Source organism: Schistocerca nitens, chromosome 12 (assembly GCF_023898315.1).
Source record: "Schistocerca nitens isolate TAMUIC-IGC-003100 chromosome 12, iqSchNite1.1, whole genome shotgun sequence".
NCBI classification, from domain to species: Eukaryota; Metazoa; Arthropoda; class Insecta; order Orthoptera; family Acrididae; genus Schistocerca; species Schistocerca nitens.
The window spans coordinates 102,645,730-102,666,145 of record NC_064625.1 but is presented as its reverse complement, the minus strand read 5'-3'; the positions used below and the strand labels follow the sequence as shown (position 1 = coordinate 102,666,145).

At 44.1% G+C, this 20,416-nt stretch overlaps 1 protein-coding gene and 2 non-coding genes across 3 annotated transcripts in view; 1 reads left to right on the top strand and 2 right to left on the bottom strand.

Annotated features, from left to right (window-relative positions):
• The window catches only part of LOC126215284 (acetylcholine receptor subunit alpha-like), a 703,987-nt gene that overhangs the window by 132,222 nt on the left and 551,349 nt on the right, over positions 1 to 20,416 (bottom strand). The gene's annotated exons all lie outside the window — the stretch shown is intronic.
• On the bottom strand, positions 12,164 to 12,238 carry Trnat-ugu (transfer RNA threonine (anticodon UGU)). The gene has a single exon. It is a non-coding gene; the product is annotated as a tRNA-Thr (tRNA).
• Trnat-ugu (transfer RNA threonine (anticodon UGU)) lies at positions 12,687 to 12,761 on the top strand. The gene has a single exon. It is a non-coding gene; the product is annotated as a tRNA-Thr (tRNA).

Here is a 20,416-nt window from a genome sequence, read left to right as displayed (position 1 = left end):
CTTGTGTTTTCGTCGACTTATTTTTCGCCCAAACCCTCTTCAATGACTGTCCACTACGACCACACACATTCTTTGCGACTTAACCGATGGTGTTCTCCCGATTTCCTAGTATGCGGTATAAATCTTCGATAAGGTGTCTCTTGAAACACCAAAAACTACGACTACCTTGTTACAGAAGCACTCACCATACGAGTATTACCAATTTACCTATGTTCGAAGTCACTTGGCTCCCACATATTGCACTCGTAAATACACTACTGGCCATTAGAATTGCTGCACCACGAAGATGACGTGCTGCAAACGCGAAATTTAACCGACAGGAAGAACATGCTGTGATATGCAAATGAAGCATTCACACAACGTTGGCGCCGGTGGCGACACCTACAACGAACGTGCTGACATGAGGAAAGTTTCCAACCGATTTCTCAAACACAAACAGCAGTTGACCTTCGTTGCCTGGTGAAACGTTCTTGTGATGCCTCGTGTAAGGAGGAGAAATGCGTACCATCACGTTTCCGACTTTGATGAAGGTCGGATTGTAGCCTATCACGATTGCTGCTCGTGTTGGTCGAGAACCAATGACTGTTAGCAGAATATGGAATCGGTGAGTTCAGGAGGGTAATACGGAACGCCGTGCTGGATCCCAACGGCCTCGTATCAGTAGCAATCGAGATGACAGGCATCTTATCCGCATGGCTGTAACGGATCGTGCAGCCACGTCTCGATCCCTGACGTTTGCAAGACAACAACCATCTACACGAACAGTTCGACGACGTTTGCAGCAGCATGGACTATCAGCTCGGAGATCGTGGCTGCGCTTACCCTTGACGCTGCATCACAGAAAGGAGTGCCTGCGATGGTGTACTCAACGACGAACCTGGGTGCACCAATGGCAAAACGTCATTTTATCGGATGAATCCAGGTTCTGTTTACAGCATCATGATGGTCGCATCCGTGTTGGGCGACATCGCGGTGAACGCACATTGGAAGCGTGCATTCGTCATCGCCATACTGACTTATCACCCGGCGTGATGGAATAGGGTGCCATTGGTTACACGTCTCGGTCACCTCTTGTTCGTATTGACGGCACTTTGAACAGTGGACGTTACTTTTCAGATGTGTTACTACCTGTGGCTCTACCCTTCATTCGATCCCTGCGAAACAATACATTTCAGCAGGATAATGCATGACCTCATGTTGCAGGTCATGTATGGGCCTTTCTGGACACAGAAAATGTTCGACTGCTGGAGCACATTCTCCATATCTCTCACCAACTGAAAACGTCTGGTCAATGTTGGCCGAGCAACTGGCTCGTCACAATACGCCAGTCACTACCGTTGATGAACTGTGGTATCGTGTTGGAGCTGCATGGGCAGCTGTACCTGTACACGCCATCCAAGCTCTGTTTGACTCAATGCCCAGGCGTATCAAGGCCGTTACTACGGAGAGACGTGGTTGTTCTGGGTACTGATTTCTCAGGATCTATGCATGCAAATTGCGCGAAAATGTGATCACATGTCAGTTCTAGTATAATATATTTGTCCAGTGAATACCCGTTTATCATCTACATTTCTTCTTGGTGTAGCAACTTTAATGGCCAGTAGTGTACATACTACACTGCTCTGGCCATGAATTTCTCTTACAACGTGTTTATGGCGTCTTTGGTCAAATAAAGCAGGGCAACCTGCACCCGTGGTTAGCATCTGCATCTATGTTCACGCACGCAGTCCCTGCGGGGTCGCGAGAGTTTTGTCCAACTCCTGCAGACGGCAGGAACGATGCATCCATTGATAATTGGACGCCTGCTTACACAAACTTGTTTCCACATTACCACCTTCTGAAATACTTACCAGTCCTTACCCAGACACACTGTGTATTATGGCTTCCAAGTTTCTCCACAGCGGCTTCGATGCCCAAATTTTTCTCCTGTGTTCAAGTCACATCATATTTGAATTAAAACTAGCTGCCAATGTTATCTATCGTCTCCTTCGTCAGGAGGTCGACTGGCTGACTGTTGGGACCAATGTGTGTGTCTCTCATATGGTAGAAGTCCAGCCTAGCAATGATGGAGAGATTGTAATCTCTCTTTTCACCTAGACGAACAGTGATTTGGGATTCTGGAGACCATACTATTTTCTTTAGCTCATTAATCATCATACTGCAGGCATCAATTATGCTTTAAATAGAATAGCGGAACAGAATAGAAAATATTAGTGAGGAAACTTCATGGCATATTAAAAGTGTCTGCTGGACTGAGGCATGAAATCAGGACCTCTGTCTTTCCCAGGTGAGTGCTCTACCAAATGAGGTATCCATCCACAACTCGAGATCCGTCCTCGCAGCTTTACTTCTGCCGGCACCTCATCTCCTACCATGCAGACTGCACAGAAGTACTCCCACCGATTTTGCGGGACTAGCACTTCTGGAAGAAAGGATATTGCGGAGAAATGGCTTAACCACAGCCTGGGAGGTGTCTTCATAATGAATTTTCACTCTGGGGTGGAGTGTGCGCTGATACGAAACTTCCCGGATGATTAAAACAGGTCTGGCGTAGAGTTCTAATCTGGTAAGAAGTTTTGTTTCAGCTCGCACTCCGCTGCAAAGTGAAAATTCATTTAGGGATATCAGTGATATAGTTCTTTGTACCGTATTTACGTAACAAGCACATCTGACCAAATACACTAAAAAAAACAAAGAAGAAAATAAATAAAAAAGCTGAAACTACGCACCATGGAGGAATTATCCGAATGGGACAGAAATCTGTAGACGTGACATACATGCACAGACAAACAAATGGTTAAAATTTCAGAAAAAATCGATAATTTATTCAAAAGAAAAAGCTTGAAAAATTGAACAAATCAGTAATGTGTTGGCCCAGTTCTGGCACTTACGCAAACAATTATTCGTCTTGGCATAGATTAACTGATGGATGTAATCCTGAGGCATATCGTGCCAAATTCTTCCCAAATGGCGCGTCAGACCATCAAAATACCGAGATGGTTGGAGGGGGCTGCCCATAATGCTTGAAACGTTGTCAACTGGGACGATATCCGACGATCTTGCTGGCTGACGTAGAGTTTGGCAAACACGAGGACAAGCGTCAGAAACTCTCACCGTGTACAGACAGGCATTATCTTGCTGAAATGTAAGCCCAGGATGTATAGAATATCGTCGAAGAAGCGCTGTGCTGTAAGGGTGCCACGGGTGACAACCAAAGGGGTCCTGACAGCCCAGGCCAACACTGCTGATTGTCAGGCTGTATGCCGGAGTCATGTCGGTATCCCACATCCACGTCCAGACATGTCCATTCTGGTCATCTGGGCTCAGTTTGAAGCAGTCGATGCGATTTCATTCACTGATGACTCGTGAGGTGGACACATGGTTCGTCGACGATATGCGTCTCCCCCATTTTCTTGCCCTTCATGGCGATCCACCCTGGGCTGATATTTCAGCAATGTAATGCCCGTCCACAAACGGCGAGAGTTTCTGATGCTCGTCTTCTTGCCTGGCCGACAAGGTCGCACGATTTCTGACCAATTGCGAAAGTTTTGAACATCATGGGCAGGACCCTCCAACCAGCTCGGGATTTTCATGGTCTAACGCGCCAGGTGGACATAATATGCACGATATCCCTCAGGAAAACGTCCAATAACTCCAGCCATTAATGACAAGCCATACAGCTACTTGCGTAACGGGCAGAGACGAACTAACGTGTTACTGACATGCTGAATTTGAGAAGCTGTTTCTCTTGGATTATTTCTTTCTTTCTTTCTTTCTTTTGCTACTGCCCTGATCCAGCATTGTGTGCAGGGTCGGCAGGGTTAAGTATGGAATTGGCATGGTTAATTTTAAGGGGTGGCTGGATGCCCTTCCTGCCGCCACCCCATACCCCCCCGGGACGGAAGTAGTGTATCCCAGCTGTCTGCATCTAGTGTAAATCGTGAAATAGCGTGAATGTGTCGCAAATGTCTGCGAGTCGTGTAACGTGAGACGTGGGGACCAGCCAGGTATTCACCTAGCGGGATGTGTAAAACCGCCTAAAACCACATCCAGGCTGGCCGCCACACCGACCCTCGTCGTTAATCCACCGGGCGGATTCGATCCGGGGCCGGCGCGCCTACCCGAGTTAGCGCTCTCGGCTATCCTGGTGGTTAAGCTGTGTCTCTTGGATAAATCATCCAATTTTTCTGAAACTGTAATCATTGGCTCTGAGCACTATGGGACTCAACTTCTGAGGTCATCAGTCCTCCAGAACTTAGAACTACTTAAACCTAACTAAGGACATCACACACACCCATGCCCGAGGCAGGATTCGAACCTGCGGCCGTAGCGGTCACGCGGTTCCAGACTGTAGCGCCTAGAACCGCTCGGCGACAACGGCCGGCCTGTAATCATTTATTTATCTGTATATGTACGTCACATCTATGGATTTCCTACCCCTTTCAGATAATTCCTCCGTAGTGTGCTTTTTTCTTGGAGTGTATTTAACTTGTCAAAAGTTACTTGGTGTGAAAAAGCTAGGCACTTCATCGTGTACATTTGCTTCACCAACACCAGTCTTCTACTATATGAGGGACACACATCTGTCCTGGAAGGCAGTCAGTCTCTAGACGAAGAAAAGGGAGAATATCCTGGAAAGTTCGAATATTAAATATGATGTGGCTTGGAGACAGAGAATATTTTACACACATTGTGCGCTGCTGATGGGAAAAGGAGCCGATGATGGGTCAGCTAGCTTCCCACTGTCGAGGACCAGTGAGACAGCACTTCAGCCTACAACACTTTGCAAAAGCGTATGAAAAGGAAGGAAAAAAAAAGAAGCTGCAGTTTCTCACAAGCTGCCCAATCTCATCGTCCCTGGAACGTGAATCAATGACTGAGGTAACTTTTAAAAATTCGACAAGATGGTGAAATGGTTACCCAGATCCGAGGCAGAACCTGTAATCTGGAACAGTGGTACGTTCTTCGGCGCTGCAGTGTGTGGAGTACAGGGGAGAAACCCGTCTCCAGAGACTTTTCCATGGTGGTACCTGTAGCGATGTGGTCGCAGCGAGAAGGTCCCTGTGGGGCAGCTACTCAACTGACCGTGGCATCTCCACATACCAACACCACAACACGTCAACAGCGACCGCACGATCTCGCATCGTGCTCGATACACCTTCGCGAGAAGTAATGATGGCAGAGTGTGGAGAACAAGTCAAAAATCACCGGGGGCGCAAGAACGTCTGGGAATAGCCTCGTCTCTAGACACGAGAGACTTTTTTTTTTATATCTTCTGCCAAAAGATGCTGTTAAACATAACTTTATTTTTCTGCGATTAATTTCGACTATGTTTGATCATCTAGCAAACTTTACAACTTAAGCTGGTACAATCCAGCAGTTCCGGCTTGCATTGAGTTTAACTCAGTTATATAATCGCTACTGTGGACGCAAATGGGCCGGGTGTATGGCATGACATCATCCAACACCCAAAGATATGTAAACTGAGGCTCAATGCTCAGATTACTTATGTCTTGGACAGACTGTGAAGAACTACCAATTACATAACATGGAGCATTGTAGCTCATAGGCTGAACACTAAACATATATCGTTGTTTATATTACTACGAAATCTTAGTACAGCACAATATATCACAACTGATGGTTCAAATGGCTCTGAGCACTATGGGACTCAACTGCTGAGGTCATAAGTCCCCTAGAACTTAGAACTACTTAAACCTAACTAACCTAAGGACAACACACACATCCATGCCCGAGGCAGGATTCGAACCTGCGACCGTGGCGGTCGCGCGGTGCCAGACTGTAGCGCCAGAACCGCTCGGCCACCAGCGGCCGGTTATCACAACTGAAATTAGTGTCATAACACATCATATAACTTATGCAGTTAAATAAAATAAACCATACTAACAGTTGTTCATAACGTATTAAATGTCACGCTGTAAAACCCACCAGCTACTTGTGTTCTTATGAGAACCTTCTTCAGAAAAACCTGGGCACAACTATTAGTTTGTGGTAACGCAAACACTAAAGTACATCACGTAAGAAGCATGATGTCTTCGTCTGTTCGATCTTACCGTACATGGCTAGCGTTAGTGTTACCATAAGGACTTTCAGATAATAATTAACAGTGCATGGTATTATGACAATGCTAACGCTAGACATGTACTGCAGCGGTGACCTTATCAAGATAAAATGCTTCTTACCTAATATGGTGTCATATTTACGACACAGTCTACTAATACACAGTAGGATAAAGTAATGGTAGTGTCAAAGTTTCTTAAAGAAAGTTTTCATAAGAAGATTGGTGCCTGGTAGGTTTTATAGCAGCATATTTTAAATTCCATGTCAAACTGCTGTTAAATGCATGATAAAAGGATGACAGCCAAAAACAGTTGTAGGATAAAATTTTTTTATTAAAATTCTTGACCTGGTTTCGGTACATATAAATATACCTTCATCAGAAGTGAAACTTCCTGAACAGAAAGACACATTCATTAGAAAAGCCATATCAACTAAAGTGAGAAACAGAAGCTTAAGTAACGGTGAAATTACCAAAGTAATACAGGCACAAATCTTTAGTACTTACTAAAATTACATCATGCAATGGAGAATAATAAAACAATTATGCCAAAGGCGTCGTCAGTAATTAAGATATCATCTCCATTTGTATAACATGTGTAATGGGCACAGGGTCAAAGCGAACAGTTTAGCACCATTACTTCGCTTGTGAACTATTGAGACACGAGTGTAAGAGCACTAGGGCAGATGGTTTCGCCGAGAGAGGGCACTTGCATGTGCCAGACTCGCGCATATTAAAAACCCATGAATACGTACATAAGCGCATCAAAAATTATTAAAGGTTTTGTTAATTCAAACTCTGTCTTAATAAATAAAACGTATCAGGCCAATTAAAGACATTTATGTAAAATAGAAATATAGAACCAATTTACCTGTGTCCTAGTGTCAAACGGATAAAGCTTGCGCTTGGAACATCTAACGAGAGAGGGCACTAGTGTAATGCGCGAGAGTCTCGCGTAACGTAGGCAGTGAAATACATACTAGCGAAACAACCAAAAATGTTATAATAAAACGAAACCATCTGTCATTATGAATAAAACATAGTAGTCATTTAACCACACATACACATTGAAATTCATAACTAACAAACATCAAAATACGTAGAATCCCAACAAGACAGGAAAAGCGCATTTCACCGGCATCAACAAGCAAGAAAATAACTACTAGTCAGCCATGATGTAATTTTAGTAAGTACTAAAGATTTGTGCCTGTATTACTTTGGTAATTTCACCGTTACTTAAGCTTCTGTTTCTCACTTTAGTTGATATGGCTTTTCTAATGAATGTGTCTTTCTGTTCAGGAAGTTTTACTTCTGATGAAGGTATATTTATATGTACCGAAACCAGGTCAAGAATTTTAATAAAAAATTTTTATCCTGCAACTGTTTTTGGCTGTCATCCATTTATTGTGAAGAATTTTAACAGTTGCTGCTGCAGCCATGTTTAAAATCTTGAAATTTAAATGCATGTTTTATTGAAGATCGTAAATATTACAAGAAGACAGGTGGCTAGAAGGTTTTACAACATGATATTTTAAATTATATGTCAAACTGTTTTTACAGTAATTTTTTTTAAATGCTACATACAGCAATCTAATCTCCGTTCTGAAGTATTACACAGTGAAACTGTACTGATATGAACAACGAAATATGTTTAGTATTGAGCAGTTCTATACAATCTGTCCAAGACATAAATAGGCGGAACATCGAGCCCCAATTCACTTTTATTTTGTTGCTGCATGATATGGTGCCATACACCATGCCAACTTGCTTCTACTGTGATAATTCTATAACTGAGCTACATTACATTCACACACTCATTGTTGGCACCACTTTGATCTGTAAAGTCTGCTAGATGATGACGATAACTCGAAATAGGTCGGAGGAAAACAGTGCTTCAATTAACAGCAGCTTTTGAAGGCATGTATGAAAAAGTTCTTTCATACAACATATCAAAGTATTTATTTAAGACATAAAGTATATATTTAGCGGAGACAAATCTTCAGATGTAAAAGTAATTCTAGGCTTACAACAAGGGAGTCTTACAGGAGCATTGATGTTCACAAAATAGAGGGTTGCCCGTTTATCTTGACCTCTCCAAAAACGTTTTACCCAGAAGCAAAATAAAAAAATGTAACAGGCAATTGTTGTTTAACTACCAGGGAACATTAACTAGTTTTACTGCCATTCTTGTCACTTTGTTTCACTGCTGAAATACAGACTCCGGTAAGTTTTTTGAAACATCACCCTATATTTTTTTATTCTGTAATCCACTGCCCTTCCTCAAGACCTGTTCAAAAACGTATCACAGTTAGCATCGAGGTAATCATTACGTTGTTAATAACGTAACGCAGAACTGATTTTCACTTTCTTGTACACAGGGCAGGTACCCGGCGTAAAGTAACTCGTCCAAATGCTGAAGCTGACAATAAACAAATGGAAACACAAGAGAAGACCACAACGGTCATTCTTCAACGTCATGATCGCGTGGGACAGAGTACGTTCACAGTACCTTTGTGAAATTTCAACAAATTCTTATTAATAGGGATTGCAACATGAATCTGAGTCCGATTCATAAAATGGTCCTTCCTTCCGAATAGAATGGGAGGCTGAACGTTAACAGCCTGCATCAGCAAAAATATGCAGGTATTTAAAAAGTGCAGCTATTGTTGTTCCCTCAAAATACTATGGACAGTGCTGTCGGCGAGAGAAGAATAAAAAAACAAACAATCATTCTCGGTTCCAGGGATGTATTTATTATTTATTTACCAACGACGCTTTTCGCTTGATTCAGGCATCTTCATGGTTTTAGGTACATGGGATACAGAGCATATAGATCGTCCCATATGCGTAACACCATCTAATATTCAGCCAATCTGAAGATGCCTGAATCAGGCAAAAAGCGTCATTGGTAAGTAAATAATAAATACATCCCCGCAACCAAGACTGTCTGTTTGTTTCTTCATCGAATATTGCTTGTTGCTGTACCATACCTACCAAGCTCCGGAAAACATTTTACAAATGAAGAAGTCCTGTGCCACTTACACAAAAACCGTCAGTAGTCTATTCCACTTAGAATGAGAAAAAATACTCTTTAGGACATCTACTGACAAATTCGAAGTATCAACGACTGAATCTGATCATTGAAGGGAAAAAAAAAAAAACCATCCTGAAGTAGCAAAAGAAAAAGAAAGTTGTGTCCTAAAACACGCGGCATTGGGGAGGGTGATTGCTACTGTCAAGCAACGGATTGACATAAAAAATGAAGAAGAGAAAGAAGAAGAAGAAGAAGAAGAAGAAGAAGAAAAAGAAGAAATTGAAACTTGTAGCTAAAGTATAAGAGAATTGAGCTAAAATTCAAAGGTAGGGCAACAGGAATTTGCTGTTCCATCTACATCTAAGCACTGGAAGTCACCTTAGGGTGTGTGGTGGAGGGTACTTTGTGTACCGCTGCATTCCTCTCCCCCCCCCCCCCCCCCCCACCCTTTTTCTTTTCTGGTCGCGAATAAGTCGCAGGAAGGAGGATTGCCGGTAAGCCTCCGTATGGGCTTCAATCTCTTTGATTTTATCTTCATGGTCTTCTTGTCAGCTATAGGTAGGAGGAAGCAATATATTGATTCACTGTTCTACAAATATACACTCTCGCAATGTTTACAGTAAATCACGTCGTGATGCAGAACGTCTCTCTCGCAGCGTCTAGACACTGGACTTCGCTAAGCACCTCCGTTACGCTTGCGTTCTTACTAAGTGGACCTGTAAAGAAACGAGCTGCTCTTCTTTGGATCTCTTCTACTTCCTCTATCAGTTGTATCTGTTAAGGATCCCAAATTGACGAGCAATACTCAAGTACTACTGAACGAATGTTTTGGAAGGTATCTCCTCTGTGGATGGTCTGCACTTTCTGAAGATCTTCCATTGGATCTCATTGTGGAATCTAGTTCTGTGTTGTCGTTCCACTTTAACTCGTTCTGCACACATATCTTAGATATTTTATGGATGTGACTGCTCCCAGTGACTGTTCTGAAATCGAGTAAACTCTCTCCTCCCGCACAGGCCATGAAAGCCCAAAGCAACCGACTGGCCGCCGTGTCATCCTCAGCCCACAGGCGTCACTGGCTGCGGACATGGAGGGGCATGTGGTCAGCACACTGCTCTCCCGGTCGTATATCAGTTTCCGAGACCGGAGCCGCTACTTCTCTATCAAGTAGCTCCTCAGTTTGCCTCACAAGGGCTGAGTGCACCCCACGTGCCAACAGAGCTTGGCAAACCGGATGGTCACCCATCCAAGTGCTAGCCCAGCCCGACAGCGCTTAACTTCGGTGATCTGACGGGAAGCGGTGTTACCACAGCGTCAAGGCCGTTGGCTGAAATCGAGTAATCATACAATAATTAATCTTTCTGCTTATTTATGCACAACATATTGATTTCTTAACGCTGAAGATCAACTGCTGATCATTGCACCAAGCATCGATCCGGTGCAGGTCTACCTGCACTTCGCTACAATTTTCTATCCTTGTGACTTCTCTGCTTACAACAACACCATCAACGAAAAGCGTCATCGAAATAGCGACGTTAGCCACTAGATCATTTAAGGGGGGTAGGACGTCAAACGGGCCGTCTTGGTGCAAGAGAGACACCACAGGGCATTTTAATTTCCACTGTCTATACTTTTAAAAATAAATTCATAAAACTTTGTCAGCATGACCAGGAAGGATTCAGGATTCACAATCATAGCAGTGGAAGTTCAGAAACATAACAAAATAATTTTTGTTTTTTACATGTGAAAGTGCATCATTTTTTCATTTCTATTGCCTGCGTTTGTTGCTATAGGTACACGTTTCTTCATAAGTAAGAGAGATTCTTCGATGAATTTTGCACAGCATACAAATCATACTTACAGGTGTATGTAACTCTAGAAATTATTTAATTTATGAAAAAATGAATGTGCTGTTATATTTTAAACTTCATGTTTAGAAAAAAAACTCAAATTTTATAGTTAATTACCTCAATTTTACCACAATTTTTAATAGATTTGGAAAATTGTAGAGTTTCATACACCTGTAAGTATGGTTTGTATGCTGTGCAAAATTCATCGAAGAATCTCCCTTACTTATGAAGAAAAGTGTACCTATAGCAACAAATGCAGCCAATGGTAAGTGAAAAAAGGTGAAATACAAATGTCAAAAAAATAAATTATTTTCTTATATTTTTGAACTTCCACCACTGTAAGTGTAAATCCTGAATCTTTTCTGGTCATTCTGACAAAGTTTTATGAATTTATTTTTAAAAGTATAGACAGTGGAAATTAAAATGCCCTGTGGTGTTTCTCCTGCTCCAAGTCGTCCCGTTTGACGTCCTACCCCCTTAAATACATTGTGGAAAGTAATGACCCTGTAACACTGTTTTGGCGTACACCCAAAGTTAATTTTGCGTCTGAAGACTGCGCTCTGTTAAAAATGAGAAGACGGGTTCTTTCTGCTGGAAACTCTCCAGCTGAATCACACAGTTTCTATAATATTCCGTGCGCTCATATTCTGATCATTATGCCGAAATGCGGAACCTTATAGAACGCAATTGGAATTCAAGCAACACAAAATCAACTTGCAAAGAGCGCTTTTGGAGGTCTCATGCTGGTATTCGTCGTTCTTATGCGGCATATCTCAAGTATAAGGGCGTACATGCACGTTAAATTATTTTCGCAATCCCCATGCGATATGGTAAACGTTAATATACAAGGTGTGGGGGGGGGGGGGGGGTATAAATACAGATGTTTCCATTGGTGTACTGAACAACATTATATCAGTATTTACGTCATTTTCGGGCTAATATTATAGCTATTACACGTCACATGTTTTTAGGTTGGGTAGTACCTCTAAGTACAGGGTGATTATAATTAAAGTTAAACTTTCAAAACGCTGTAGAAATAACATCACTGGTCAGAATGACGTCAAACTGCAACGGAATATTATCGGAGAAGGGGGAAAACGCAATGCGGAAGAAAAATAAATAGTTGAAATGATAATTAAATGAACACCCTAGCTGCAAGCAGGCGTTGATACACTTCGTTGGGGACATGTTGAAAATGTGTGCCCCGACCGGGACTCGAACCCGGGATCTCCTGCTTACATGGCAGACGCTCTATCCATCTGAGCCACCGCGGGCACAGAGGATAGTGCGTCTGCAGGGACTTATCCCTTGCACGCTCCCCGTGAGATCCACATTCCCAACATGTCCACAACACTACATTCGTAGTGCGCCTATTAGATGTTTGCCCATCATACTCATTACTCGTGGCAGATTAATCTACCAAGTCCCGTACGAGTTCGGGCATAGCGTGTGCGTTCGCACACAAGAAGGTCAAAGGCCGGGAACCCATATTTATTTTAACTATATATGACCATGCAGCTTTGCTAGAATTGAAATGATAATTAAATGAACACCCTAGCTGCAAGCAGGCGTTGATACACTTCGTTGGGGACATGTTGAAAATGTGTGCCCCGACCGGGACTCGAACCCGGGATCTCCTGCTTACATGGCAGACGCTCTATCCATCTGAGCCACCGCGGGGAGCGTGCAAGGGATAAGTCCCTGCAGACGCACTATCCTCTGTGCCCGCGGTGGCTCAGATGGATAGAGCGTCTGCCATGTAAGCAGGAGATCCCGGGTTCGAGTCCCGGTCGGGGCACACATTTTCAACATGTCCCCAACGAAGTGTATCAACGCCTGCTTGCAGCTAGGGTGTTCATTTAATTATCATTTCAATTCTAGCAAAGCTGCATGGTCATATATAGTTAAAAAAAATAAATAGTGTAAGAACTGATCAGTAGATGGAGCTGTATGTGTCGGAATACGTAAATGAAAACACCTGGCATGCGCACGACACAATGAAGTTGGTATAAACACGCTGGGTAGACGGCTTTTCCTCCTTTCGTGTCTGCGATGTTCGCCACGACTGTCTCTGCTTGTAATGCTCTATTACAAGAATGATGACTGTGCACACGGCGGTGTGCAGAAGTTCCAGACACTGAAGGGTTTGAAAAAAGGTGTTGGTCCTGTGACTGCCTTGGGTCTGGAGAAAATGAATCGGAAATTCGAAAAGAGGAGTACTTTTGGTGTGCAACCTGGTAGAGAGAGAAAACGAAGTGATTCGACGTCAGTGGAAGCAGTGGCCACAGCAATGCAGGAGGAGACGAGTGGTGGTGTGCAATCCTGTAGTGCTCGGATAATTGCCGGAACATTGGACATATTCGTGAGCACGGTGCGTAAAATCCTACGGAACATTCTTCTTAACTATACATTCAAAATTAATCATGTGCACGAGTTGCTTCCTGTTGACCTGCCAGCAAGAGAGACCTTTGCTTTGGAATTTCCTGTTCGCATGGAAGTGGAGAATGATTGGCAGTGGAAGATTTTGTGGACAGACGAAGCCCACTTCAATCTGACAGGATATGTCAGTACACAAAGTCATGTCCATTATAATTATCCGGGCTGTTATGCCGTGGTCGGTTGATGAATTCTGTGTCGATTCCCAACGTTTCGTCTCCGACTGCGGGAGACATCTTCAAGGGGGTCCGTAGCTCGATGGAAGGTCCAACACACCCACTGGCTCGCTACTGACTGCCGCTAAATTTCCGTGTACGCGCCGCGGCGTGACGTCACGTGTTTTGAAAACGTCAGTACAATTGGCCGCTGTCCGTCGCCGTTGCCATCACCCAGTAGTGGACGGGTAGTACACATCTTCTTTAGCACCGGCATCCATTTACCGTTTAATTTCACGTCCTCCTCCTTTCGGTTGAAACTATTTGGGTGTTTAGCGATTTCGATTGCCTCCCTGTAGAGCCTTTCGTAATATCCGCTTGTGGCCGCTAGTACTTGCGTCTCCTCGAAACGAATATTGTGGTTCCCTGGCTGGAAAGCATGCTCCGCAACAGCTGATCGTTCCGTTTCTCCTCTTCTACAATTTCCCTTGTGCTCTTCCAAACGTTTAGAAACCGTTCTTTTAGTGGTACCCACATAAACATCATCACAACTGCATGGGATCCTATACACTCCAGCTATTTCCAATGGTTTGCGAGCGTCCTTGGCAGGCTTAAGGTATCTTCCTGGTGGGCTTGTAAATTACGGTAATATTCCGCTTCGTCAAGATCCTCCCTATTCTTTCCGTTACATTTTTAACAAACGGCAGGAAAACCTTAGATTTTGCAGTAGTCTGTACGTCAGTATGATTTCTGCGTGGCTGCCTCAACGCACGTTTTATTTCGGCGGACGAATATCCGTTCTTCATTAGTGCATTGTGGAGATGTTCCATCTCAGCGTCGAGCAACTCAGATTCACAAATATTTCTAGCTCTGTCCGCTAACGTCTTGATAAGACCCCGCTTCTGTTGTGGGTGGTGGTTGGAATCCCGGTGCAAATAACGGTCCGTGTGCATGGGTTTGCGGTATACTGAGTGGCCCAAACTACCATTTTCGTTTCTAAAAACAAGCACATCGAGGAAATGTAATTTGCCGTTTACCTCCTCCTCCATTGTAAACTGAATTCTCGTGTTTATACTGTTCAGGTGTTCGTGGAACCGGCTTAGTTCCTCCCTACCATGTCTCCACAGCACAAACGTGTCATCCACGTATCGGAACCATACATTTGGTTTCTTGCTGGCAGTACCTAAGGCGTGTTATTCGAATTTCTCCATAAAGAAGTTTGCAATTACGGGACTTAGGGGGCTTCCCATAGCCACGCCATCCGTTTGCTCATAAAACTGTTCATTCCACTTGATGTATGTGGTCGTCAAACAACACTTCAACAGTTCTGAAATGTCGGCAGGAAAAATTTTATCCAGCTGTTCCAATACATCATTAAGTGGAACTATGGTAAACAGCGATACCACATCGAAGCTGACCAATATGTCCTCCGGCTGGACCACTATGCCATTCAATCTGCTGATGAAATGTGTCGAATTCTTTATATAAGAGTCCTAACGGCCCACATGTGGTTTTAACAGCATAGTCAAAAACTTGGCTAACGAGTAGGTGGGCGAACCAATGGCACTTGGTATCGGTCTTAACGGCACATTTTCTTTATGAATTTTGGGCAATCCACAAAGCCTCAGTGGTATCGCAACCGAATTGCAGAGACCTTTCTGTACACTCTCTTCAATGGAGGACTTTTTTATTAACCGCGACACAGTTCTGAGAACGTTGTTAGTGGGGTCCTACATTTTAGTATAATACACAAAGTGTCGAATATTGGCAACGGAAAATTCACACGCAAATCAACCAGTACCACTTCATCCTGAAAAGGTCACTATGTCGTGCGGACTTATGGCGTCATTTATCAAAAGGCCATATTTTTTCTATGAAACATGTGCTCCCGATCCTGTTACCTCTACCGCCACTGGAAAGCGCTATGAGTGTCTTTCGCGCAACCTGGTCATTCCAATACTCCAACAGCGTGAATGTGTGGATGGGATCATTTTATGCAAGATGGCGCACCTCCGCACATTTCAAATCCAGTTAAGCATCTGCTGAACCGCCATTTCGGAAATGCTAGAATTATCAGCCGCCATTTCCCTACAGCCTGGCCGTCCCGATCACCTGATGTTAATCCGCGTGACTTCTGGCTGTAGGGCTGTCTGAAAGATGTTGTGTCCAGTGTTCCGATTGCAAACTTAGCTACATTGAAGGCACACACTGCGCAGCACATTTTGAACATGACCCCGGATACACTGTCATCTTTTGTGGAACATGCTGTTCCTCGATTTCAACTTGTTGCAGAAAACGGTGGACGGCATATTGAACATGTTTTCCGCCAATCACACTGAAATTAATAATCTGATTTGATTTTGCTTTAAGCTTTTTATGCGGGTTTTGCCCTGAGGACAATTAAAAACCGATGTGATTGATGCTTTTGTGAGGTTTTTGGCCTCAGGACAATTAAAAACCGATGTGACTAATGTTTTTTATGCGGTGTTTGGCCTCAGGACAGTTAAAAACCGATTTTAGCATCCCATGTGATATGACCTTGCCATGGGGGATGGACTTAGGTAACTAACAGTATCACACCTGTACACCCATGCACACTGAGTACTACAGTTTAATGTCAAACGTACACATTAGACATTGTTGTATGATTCATTTGTCACTTGTAGTCGACCATATTAAATTCTGATGCTTACAGCGCCATCTATTGCTACATTTTGCAACTATTTATTTTTCTTCTGCCATACGTTTTCCCCCTTCTCCGATAATATTCCGTTGCAATTTGACTTCATTCTGACCAGTGGTGTTATTTCTACAGCGGTTTGAAAGTTTAACGTTAATTTAAATATCTTCATTTCGCGGCCCTGTCAGCAACAGTATAAATATAAATTTTAATTTTAGAAATCAACAGCCTCAGATGCACCTTTTACCTAGAACTTACCTAGGTTTCAGTCGGGATAACCCAACCTTCCTCAGAATAACAGTGATTACCGTTTGTCCATAGTGGACATCGTCAAGCTAAAACTACAATCCATAAATTATCGTCAGAATGTAAAAACTTATCTGAAACTGCCTCGGCCCCACTTCGCCACGAGTGTTGTACTGGGAGTGACCGTAGCGCCATGAGGCCCGCCTAGGCGGACACAATACCTTGGAGCCTGCGCATAAACTGGACGATAGTTACTTGTTGGGACAAGACGCGAACTTAACTCCTAACCTTGAATTTACTAGTAAAGTGAAATAAAAGGTATAGCTGAGGAAAAGGGCGTATATGTTACCCTGTGCAGAACGTACTAAGATCGACTGTCTTAACATTTATGAAGTATTCATTAATCATGATATGAGGAAGACATCATGTGCTTACAACGTATGGCTTATTTAGGAAAATTTTTGTGCTTAAGCACGAAGTTTAATCACCTCAAAAGAAGTTAGGAGTGGGAAGGATAATATAAAGCCGACATCGCCATTATTACGACTAGGTCTAGAAATTTTTAAGACGTAATTGTTAAGCGCTTGCTTAGCTATGGTTACAACGCATGAACATCCTATTGACGTAGCACACAAATGGTCATGATTGACCTTATGAACATGTCTATATCTGATCTGTAACATCCGCCAATACTGGCCATAAAAATGGATGGTCATTATTCGAGATTAGTACACTCCTGGAAATTGAAATAAGAACACCGTGAATTCATTGTCCCAGGAAGGGGAAACTTTATTGACACATTCCTGGGGTCAGATACATCACATGATCACACTGACAGAACCACAGGCACATAGACACAGGCAACAGAGCATGCACAATGTCGGCACTAGTACAGTGTATATCCACCTTTCGCAGCAATGCAGGCTGCTATTCTCCCATGGAGACGATCGTAGAGATGCCGGATGTATTCCTGTGGAACGGCTTGCCATGCCATTTCCACCTGGCGCCTCAGTTGGACCAGCGTTCGTGCTGGACGTGCAGACCGCGTGAGACGACGCTTCATCCAGTCCCAAACATGCTCAATGGGCGACAGATCCGGAGATCTTGCTGGCCAGGGTAGTTGACTTACACCTTCTAGAGCACGTTGGGTGGCACGGGATACATGCGGACGTGCATTGTCCTGTTGGAACAGCAAGTTCCCTTGCCGGTCTAGGAATGGTAGAACGATGGGTTCGATGACGGTTTGGATGTACCGTGCACTATTCAGTGTCCCCTCGACGATCACCAGTGGTGTACGGCCAGTGTAGGAGATCGCTCCCCACACCATGATGCCGGGTGTTGGCCCTGTTTACCTCGGTCTTATGCAGTCCTGATTGTGGCGCTCACCTGCAAGGCGCCAAACACGCATACGACCATCATTGGCACCAAGGCAGAAGCGACTCTCATCGCTGAAGACGACACGTCTCCATTCGTCCCTCCATTCACGCCTGTCGCGACACCACAGGAGGCGGGCTGCACGATGTTGGGGCGTGAGCGGAAGACGGCCTAACAGTGTGCGGGACCGTAGCCCAGCTTCATGGAGACGGTTGCGAATGGTCCTCGGCGACACCCCAGGAGCAACAGTGTCCCTGGGAAGTGGCGGTGCGGTCCCCTACGGCACTGCGTAGGATCCTACGGTCTTGGCGTGCATCCGTGCGTCGCTGCGGTCCGGTCCCAGGTCGACGGGCACGTGCACCTTCCGCCGACCACTGGCGACAACATCGATGTACTGTGGAGACCTCACGCCCCACGTGTTGAGCAATTCGGCGGTACGTCCACCCGGCCTCCCGCATGCCCACTATACGCCCTCGCTCAAAGTCCGTCAACTGCACATACGGTTCACGTCCACGCTGTCGCGGCATGCTACCAGTGTTAAAGACTGCGATGGAGCTCCGTATGCCACGGCAAACTGGCTGACACTGACGGCGGCGGTGCACAAATGCTGCGCAGCTAGCGCCATTCGACGGCCAACACCGCGGTTCCTGGTGTGTCCGCTGTGCCGTGCGTGTGATCATTGCTTGTACAGCCCTCTCGCAGTGTCCGGAGCAAGTATGGTGGGTCTGACACACCGGTGTCAATGTGTTCTTTTTTCCATTTCCAGGAGTGTATATTTGACCTGAAATGGTCTAGAGTCGACTCAAAAACTAATGCACCTGTCTGATTGAGCTTCTTGGCGAAGTTATGGTTATAACTTGCAGAAAACAGTATAGTAGGGGATAATGTGACGGCAGTGGGGTACTCTGTTTGCCTTGCAGGCCTGGTGATCACTGCCATTGAACTTAGGGAATGACAGCGGAATTATGTTTAAAGCTAAAGTGTGACTTGGCAAACATAGCTCCAGTCAACACCCTTAAAACTATTGACCGACAGAGGTCAATTATGGTCAAAGTTTGTAGTTTTAGCTTGACGGTGTCCACTATGGACAAACGGTACTTACTGTTATCCTGAAGAAGGTTGGGTTATCCCGACTGAAACCTAGGTAAATTCTAGGTAAACGGTGCAACTGAGGCCGTTGATTATTAAAATTAAAATTAACTTTAATTATAATCACGCTGTATATGTGGTAGAAAGAAGCCGTTAAAGTTCATTTCCCCAAGGGCAGCAGGTCACGTACTGAATTGTGGCTGTATGGGTGCTAAATGGATAGTCTATACTGCCAGGCGTCATTCACTTTGCAGCCCAGCTATGACCATGCAGAAAATATCAGATGGTGAAGTTTGTGAGGTGTTTGCGTGAAGACTATTCAACACAGGGTGGAAACAACCAACACACTGATGTGTATACATAACAAGGTACCAAATACAAAAATATCTGCACTTATACCCCTGACACTTACATAGTTCCACATACAAAAGTCGTAGCTTCCTTTTATCTATAACGTATGATACGGGAGAAAGAGAAAAATATTTACCACTAGTGGTTTTTTCCCATTACTTCGCTCCCCTTTACGCCTACCTATTTTACGGGTTCTACTGTTTATAGTGATGAATCATGTACTTGTAATCGAGTGTGGTTCTGAGGCCCACTGTTGAAGTGTCACACTATGGATTCAATGGTCTGCGATTCCATCCTCGGCCACTTCTAGGATTTTTATTTGTCACGTATCACTTCTTTTACCCATGGAAGTGTTGGTTAATGTGAAAAGTGCGAGTTGTACCTCGATTCAGTGTTCACGTTAATTAATGAGTCCGCATATGGATGGTTGGGTTAGTCATTTCGAAGGTTTGATGAAGGAAACATCATATCGCCTCCAGTTGGACCATGTCTAGTAAAACAATGTGTTTGAACCTACCTTTGTCTTGACAGCTTTACCTTTTTTCTAGCGTAATAGAACAGTAATGGGTTTCTCCGGCAGTTAGGAGATGATTTTCTGCTCGAGGAGCTAAATATTTGTCTGTGAGAATAACAGAGAGAGTATAAAATGCAGACTGACTGTGGTGTCACCGCCAGACACCACACTTGCTAGGTGGTAGCTTAAATCGGCCGCGGTCCATTAGTACATGTCGGACCCGCGTGTCGCCACTGTCAGTGATCGCAGACCGAGCGCCACCACACGGCAGGTCTCGAGAGACGGACTAGCACTCGTCCCAGTTGTACGGACAACTTAGCTAGCGATGCACACTATCGAAGCCTCGCTCATTTGCAGAGCAGATAGTTAGAATAGCCTTCAGCTAAGTCAATGGCTACGACCTAGCAAGGCGCCATAGCAATTGATAGTATGATAGTATGATAGTATGAAGCATGTCTCATCAAGAACGATGTATACAAATGATGGATTATAGTTAAGTATTCCAGAAGCTACGTACTTTTCTTTATAGCATTCAATACGTATACTGTTTCAGACCTCACGCCATCCTGCGTGAGCTTATAACGTGCATATCGGTCTCCTCAAACCAC